The sequence below is a fragment of the Neophocaena asiaeorientalis genome, unplaced genomic scaffold (genome assembly GCF_003031525.2).
Source record: "Neophocaena asiaeorientalis asiaeorientalis breed wild unplaced genomic scaffold, Neophocaena_asiaeorientalis_V1.1 scaffold140, whole genome shotgun sequence".
Classification (NCBI taxonomy): Eukaryota; Metazoa; Chordata; class Mammalia; order Artiodactyla; family Phocoenidae; genus Neophocaena; species Neophocaena asiaeorientalis.
In genome coordinates this window covers 2,074,465-2,081,918 of record NW_020173729.1, presented here as the reverse complement: position 1 = coordinate 2,081,918, position 7,454 = coordinate 2,074,465, and the positions used below count along the sequence as shown (strand labels likewise).

Here is a 7,454-nt window from a genome sequence, read left to right as displayed (position 1 = left end):
CCCCCGTTCCCCAAAAAAAAAAAAAAAAAAAAGAGGTGAATCTCAAGGTACCAGAAATCAAGTTTATTTGGGAACAGCAGAGGCATTGCAATTCGCGACAGCCAAGCTGCAACGAGTTACAGGCAAGTCTGTTGAAGGTTTAGGATGGGTTGCTTTTATGGGCAAGCAGTGCAAAAAAGCAGAGTCCAGTTGGGGGCCATGCAGCAAGTCACTGGTTCGAAGACAGGAAGAGATTCTCGGCGGATGCTCATTACTCACAGGTTAAGTTTCGATAAATCTGTAAATTTGATAATTCTCTAAATCGGGTATTCATGGGAAATCAGTCTCTCAGTCTTTAAGTTTTGTTTTTCTGAGGGCACATGAATGGGTCTACATTTCATATCTTTTGGTTCCATTTTAGATTAAAATCCTTTCACTCTTCCCTCGCTTGAGCAGGATCTTTCACAGACAGTATCGCTGATCAACCTTATTGCGTGGGTATTTGTTTAGTCAGAGATGTTGTTAGATGTTGGGCTGTGTGTCCCTTGGAGCTGCAGAGGACCATTCTAAGATGTTCTGTTCCACCGAAGAGGGAAATGGCAAGTGGATTTTTGGCTTCATTTGAACAACATGGGGAATCTCAGTCCTAGTCCTCTAAGGTGGTCAGGTTGATTTCCCTGGTCAATTGAGCCTCATGATAAGCCTTAGGAACTTTATTTTGTACATACGTCTGAGGGAAAGACATTTGCCTACTGAAATAAGACAGCAGAAATTTCATTAGGAGGATGACACCCAGGGTCAGAAGTCCAGTTATGGTTACTGACTGGAACAAACTTCTCAACCAGTTTCCCCAGCTACCTAATATTTAATAGGTTGAGAATGTCCCAAGTCCTGGAGCTTGGCCTATTTCAGTTAACAGATTGATACTGTCCATCATTTTTATTTCTTGCATTATTTTCCCCCATTTGTTAACATAAAAACAGCCTTCTTCCCCAAGCAGGACACAGGTTCCTCCCTAGTGTGCAGTGAGGAGGTGTAGTGCTCTGTGGTTTTGTAAGACTACTTCCACTAGGCTGTCTGTTTGGGTTTGTTGATTTTCAAAGGCTCTAAGAGAAGCATTAAAGGTAGTTGCCATGACTACGGAGAGGTTTCAAATTGCTTTTTCAAGTCCGTTACTCCAACCCAAGGGGAAAAAGACTCAGGCAAAGGCACGCCCAAACCCCTTTCTATCTACTATGGGGTTATTTGTGGGCATCCATCCAAAATTATATCCATCCCAGCTTTGACGTGCTCTTTTAAGTTGTTCGGAGAAAGAAACCAGACTGGGTACATAGGCAGCGGAAGGGCAAGAACTCCACAACGTCCCTTCCATTTAAGGAGGAGTGTTTCTGCACAGCAAGAAATAACCAGTGTTTTCTAAAGACAGGGTGTTAAGTGGGCCCCCTTTTTTTCCTGGTATAAAAGAAGAGCTCTCAGGATCAAAAACACGGTCATTTACACATAACACATGACAGTCAGCATGGTGGGAATGGCTATAAGAACATTTTAAATTTCTATACATTTGGAATAATAGATGTTTGATTATTGCGGGTGAGTTTCTCATGGAGGTCTGGGGAATCTCTAGGGAGAAGGTAAGTTGAATTAAGTTCCCACCATTCACCAGATTTTTGATCAATTCCCTATTAAGTACCATTGAAGGAAGCACATCCGCTTCCCATTCCCTGGTACCATTATATTTTTCATTATCCCACCACAGAGATACATTAATGGAGGAGACATTTAGTCTTCTTGATTCCAGCAGGGAGTGAATTCATGATCATCTGAGTCATATAGAATTGTATAGTCACAAGCGTTTAGTGGGAGGGAGGCCAGAGTTTTGCCAGTACCATAAATGTTTTCAAAACACAAAGAAAGATTTTGGGTAAGAGTCCAGACTTGATTAAGGGGTACTCCTTTATGGGCAGGGGGCACCCAATGGAATGCTGTAATGTCTGGTGCCAATTTGCTGCAAGGAAGAACACGCACCTCTTCAAAGGTACCAAAGGAAAAGCCTACATCTCTGCCAGACAGATTTCTCCATCCTTCTAAGGTTAACGGCCAGGTTACCAGTTCAGGTTCATCGTGAATGTTATTAGCTCTGGCACAAATCAAACAATCAGTAAGGCTGGCAGAATCAGGGAGTTTTGGTAAGGTGCGCCAAGGGATGCGCTAAAGCTAAAGAGAGCAGCAAGGAAGCCAAAGAAAGGGCAATTAGAACTTTAAGCAGCATGACGCAGGCCTGTCCAGATATCTTGGGAAAGCTGTCTACTTCTGATGTCATCTGGTTCAGTAGAAAATTTTAGCTTTGAATCACCAGTTAGGTTGCAGATCCACTCAAGTTTGGGGGCCTTTTTACAGAAGAGACGCATGAATCCAGGAGTCCATCCCTTGGAGCTTAGCGACACAGGGGTTAGTCAGCAACAGCTGGTAGGGGCCCTTGCAACAAGGTTGGAGGGAAACTTTATGGATATGTCTTCTCCAGCAGACGAAGTCACCAGGCTGCAAAGGGTGGTGTTTGACATCTTTGTCTCCTGGGAGCATGCTGTGGAAAGATTATTCCTCCAAAGCATTATTATTGTCAATGGATTTAATTAGACCTTTGCAAAACTGAAATATATCCCCTTTTATTATTTGTAGGTCAAAGGAAGCAGGGACTAAATGCATTGGCTGTCCTATAATTATTTCAAAGGGTGAGAGCTTATGAATCCTGAATGGAACGGGTCCAAGATTTAGAAGAACCAGCAGAAATATTTTTGGTTGCGGTATCTGGAGATTTTTAACTAATTTAGCCAATGGATCTTGATAATTCCATTTGTATGTTCAACCAGTCCTGAAGAGTGAGGATGACAAGCAAAATGAAAATGTTGTAGAACTAACTGGCCAGATGGCACAGATTTGTGAAAGTACTTGTCCAATAAAGTGGATTCTCCAGTCACTATGGAGTTCCAGGGAGGTTCCTCAAATGGAAGTAATCTTTTCTAAAAGGACTTTAGCTACAGAAGAGGCAGCTGCCTTTCTACATGGAAATGCTTCAGTCCATGTGAAAACATGCACACCATTACTAGTCTAATATATTTATATCCATGAGACAGGGACAACTGTATGAAATCCATCTGCCAGACCTCAAATGGTCTATTGGGTAAATCAAAATGTCCCCAGGCAGTGTAGGTAGTCTCCTCTGGGTTGAATTTAGGACAAGATATGTGTTTTTTGTGGCCTTGCCGACGTTTCTCCACCAATATTGATTCATAAATGTTACCATTTTCTCACTGGACCAATGGTTTAATTCATATATGGTAGTTAAAATGGGAAATTTTAGATTGTTTTTGGCAGGACCAATTTATTACTGGGTCCAAACCAGAGTCCCTTTACTTCACAGTACCAACAGCGTTTGATTTTCCAATTCTGTTTTTCTCTTTCAGAGGCCAACCGTTGTACTTCCCTGGCTAGTTCCCTTAGGTCCTCGCCAGGGGGAGTAGCCTTCTGGACTATGACAGAGGTTTGGTTTATAGATCTCAGAAGGGTGGCATTTTTTGCAGGATTCCTGGTGAGGTGGTTTCCTTTGGCTTCCAGAAAACCAGACTTGGAATGCCCAGGGGCTTTAATGACAGCTAGAGCTGCTGGCAGCAGTATGGCATCCAACAAATTTTGGACATAAGGGCCATTCTTAATTTTAACTCCACTAGAAGTAAGGAAACCCCACTGTTTCCATAACATTCCAAAGTCATGGGCTATCCCAAACGCATGTCAACTATCTGTACAGACATTTGCCATCTTGCCTTTGGCTAAAACACATGTTTGAGTGAGAGCATGTAACTCCGCTTGTTGGGTTGAAGTGGTCGAAGGCAAGGGTGCAGCCTCAATGACCTTGCATACCTGGCACAGAATTTGCCATTCTCACTTTTTAGGCAGGAACCATCAATTAACCAGATCAGCATTCACCAAAGGGGTTTCTTGTAAGTCATCATGAGGGGTCAAGAGGTGATCCATCAAAGTCAGACATGGGGAACTTCATCAGTGCAAGAGGGAAGAGGGATAGCAGGGTTAAGACTGTTATAATGAATAAGAGTCATATGAGGGGAGGTTAGTAAGAGGATTTCATAGGTGGTAAGACATCTCGCTGAAAGGTGTTGAGTGTGGTGCAAAATTTAAGAAAGGCTCAACAGGCTAAGGTACAAAGATGATCAAGGAGGATCCTATAACAGTCTCTTCAGTAGCCTTTACTAAAAGAGTGGAAGCAGGCATCGCTCTAAGGGGTGGGGGTGGAGTATTCTCAGGCCACTGGATCTCACTGTTGGCTGTAGAAACCTAAAGGTCGGTGATAGTCCCCATGTTTTTGGGTAAGTAATCTGAGGGCATTCACTTCCTTTTCATATACAAAAAGGAAAAAGGGTAGCTGATAATTTAGGTGTCCAAAGGCAGGTGGATCTATTAGGCTTTCCTTCAAGATCTGAAAGGCCAAGCTATCTTGATCATCCAAACAATGGGGTCAGGTTGGTGTTCTTTAGTAAGGCATACAGGGGCTGAACCACTAAGGAGAAATTTGGGATCCAATTATGACAATGACCAGCTAGTCCCAGAAAGCCTCCAGAGAATTTTATGTCATTTAAATCAGTCTTTCAAACTTGTGAGAAGTCAGAAGGCCTCAGTAAAGCCTTGAGGCATGACTGTCCAGATGTACTGTTGTCCTTCATGTAAAGGCAAACAGACACCGACTACCCCTTTCAACAGGGATACTAAAAACCCACTGTATAAGTTGACCAGAATGTAAAAGTTGCTTCCAGTATGGATGGATACCAACAGCATGTGGGGATTAGAAAAGACAGGACGGCAGAGAATTACAATGTTATTTATTGCCCTACGGTCTTAGACAAATCTCCATCCTCATCCTGTTTTTTTTTGGCGGTACGCGGGTCTCTCACTGCTGTGGCCTCTCCCGCTGCGGAGCACAGGCTCCGGACGCACAGGCTCAGCGGCCATGGCTCACAGGCTCAGCTGCTCCGCGGCACGTGGGATCTTCCCAGACCGGGGCACGAACCCGTGTCCCCTGCATCGGCAGGCGGACTCTCAACCACTGCGCCACCAGGGAAGCCCCATCCTGTTTTTTTAACAGGCAAAATAAGGGTATTACAAGGACTAGCACAAAGGATAATAAGTCCTTGGGCCTTATGGTCCTCTATAATGGGCCTTATGCCCTGTAAACCTTCTTTATTCACAGGATATTTGTTTATTCTTAGGAGAGGTTTTGTGTGGTCAATCTGGATCATAATGGGAGGGGCACCATGAATTGTGCCTTTTTCTGTTAAGAATTTTGTCCAAATATTAGGGAATACCAGGTTTAATAGGACAGATGAGTACAAAGTTTGGACTGTCTTGGTTTGTAGAGTGCCAATAATGGCAAAAGGGGTTAAATTTTCCTAAGTGTAGAATTCAAACTCAAGGGATATTTCTGCCTTTTGAGAGAAAAAAAAAGGCAGCATTGTATTTCTCCAGAAAATCTCATCCCAGTAAACGTTTGGGAGCAGGCATTTGTCTTGCAAAGGTCCAGACAAAAAAATATGGGCTGAGAAATAAGGACACATTGCAGTTTCTTTAAGACTCCCACTATTTGAACATACATATTACTCCAAGAAAGGGACTGTTTAATTGTAGTGGGGTTGAGCACTTATAAGAGTAGCTCCTGTGTCAATTAATACTGTAAGGTGGGACTTTCCTGGTGGCGCAGTGGTTAAGAATCCGCCTGCCAATGCAGGGGACATGGGTTCAAGCCCTGGTCCAGGAAGATTCTTCATGCCACAGAGCATCTAAGCCTGTGCGCCACAACTACTGAAGCCTGTGTGCCTAGAGCCCATGGTCCACAACAAGAGAAGCCACCGCAATGAGAAGCCCACGCACGGCAACAGAGAGCAGCCCCGGCTTGCCACAACTAGAGAAAGCCCGCGTGCAGCAATGAAGACCCAACACAGCAATAAATAAACAAACAAATAAATAAATGTATTAAAAAAAAAACACTGTAAGGAATTTGTCCCTGATCTGGAGAGTAGTTTCCTCCAGTCTATATAATGGCAGAACAAGGAACAGTCCCTGTGTGTCCTTGGAGTCCCATCATTGGGGGTGGGTTTGGCCATGGGTTCTTAGAAGGTTGTGACTATTTGGATTTCAATTTGTAGCAATCCTTTTACCAAGGTCAGGTTTTTTACAATAATGTCATAGTCCTGTAGGACGGATTTGCTTTGGAGTTTCTATCCGTTGGTGTTGTAGATTCAAAATCTTAGTTGTCTTTTTTCTAGAGTCACCTTCTACGGTGTGAGCTAATTTATTAGCCAGATTGACAAGGTCAGGGGTGAACACTGTCTCCCATTCCATACAGGTTCTTTTGACCAACAAGGATAAGTCCTTGTGCAGGCAATTTATACACATGGAATTAAAAGCCACCTGAGTGGGGACTTCTCTGGTGGTGCAGTGGTTAAGAATCCGCCTGCCGATGCAGGGGACATGGGTTTGTGCCCCGGTCCAGGAAGATCCCACATGCCGCGGAGCGGCTAGGCCCGTGAGCCATGGCCACTGAGCCTGCGCATCCGGAGCCTCTGCTCCGCAACGCAAGAGGCCGCAACAGTAACAGACGCCCGCTTACCGCACTGGCTAGGAGTCCCCAAGGGGGAGGCCACCTTTAGTACATTCAGATGACTAGATAAAATTATCAGAAACAAAAGAGTACTTACCAGAAAGACGATCTGTCTCTATCTAGATTTTGAATAAAGTAAGACAGCTCAACCAAAAGGAGGTAGCTTGAGATCTGAGAGGAGACTTACCAAACTGAAAGTTACAGCGACTCACAGAAGCAAACAGTGCAAAGGACTCAAGTGCAGGAACCTCACTTGATCCCGGAAGTTCAAGTGGTTGGCGCCTTCAGATCACTTATGACACCATGCAATGTCAACCTAAAAGAAAAGAGGTAAGCTGAGTTACCGAAAATCGAGTTTATCCTGGAGTAGCAGAGATATTGCAGTTCAGGATATGCATGCTGCAGTAAGCTACAGGTGAGTCCACTGAAGGTTTAGGCTGGGTTGCATTTATGGGCAAGGAGTGCAAAAGGGAAGGGTCCAATTAGGGGCCATGCAGAGTTCACTGGCTCAAAGATGGGGAGAGATTCATTGGTCAGAGGTTAAGTTTCACTCTTTTGTAAATCAGGCATTTATGGGAAATCAGTCTCTCAGTCTTTAAGTTTCATTGTTCTGAGAGCACAAGTGTGAGATTCTCCATTCCATATCTTTCAATTCCATTTTAGATTAAAATCCTTTTACAGTTTTATCCACATCAGGCTGGAGGGACATATGGGGGTAGCCAAGGGAGGATGTAAAATAGACATTTGGATACATCAGTTTACAGCTCAGGAGGAAAGTATAAAACTGGGTCATCAGACTATAGGAAATAGG

General features: G+C 43.8%; 1 protein-coding gene across 1 annotated transcript in view; it reads right to left on the bottom strand.

Moving 5' to 3' along the window:
* The window catches only part of WDR89 (WD repeat domain 89), a 23,266-nt gene extending 16,305 nt beyond the window's left edge, over window positions 1–6,961 (bottom strand). The window contains exon 1 of the mRNA XM_024750799.1: window positions 6,831–6,961. The gene's annotated coding sequence lies outside the window, so the exon portion shown is untranslated. The remainder of the gene's footprint in view (window positions 1–6,830) is intronic.
* Window positions 6,962–7,454: the final 493 nt, after the last annotated feature.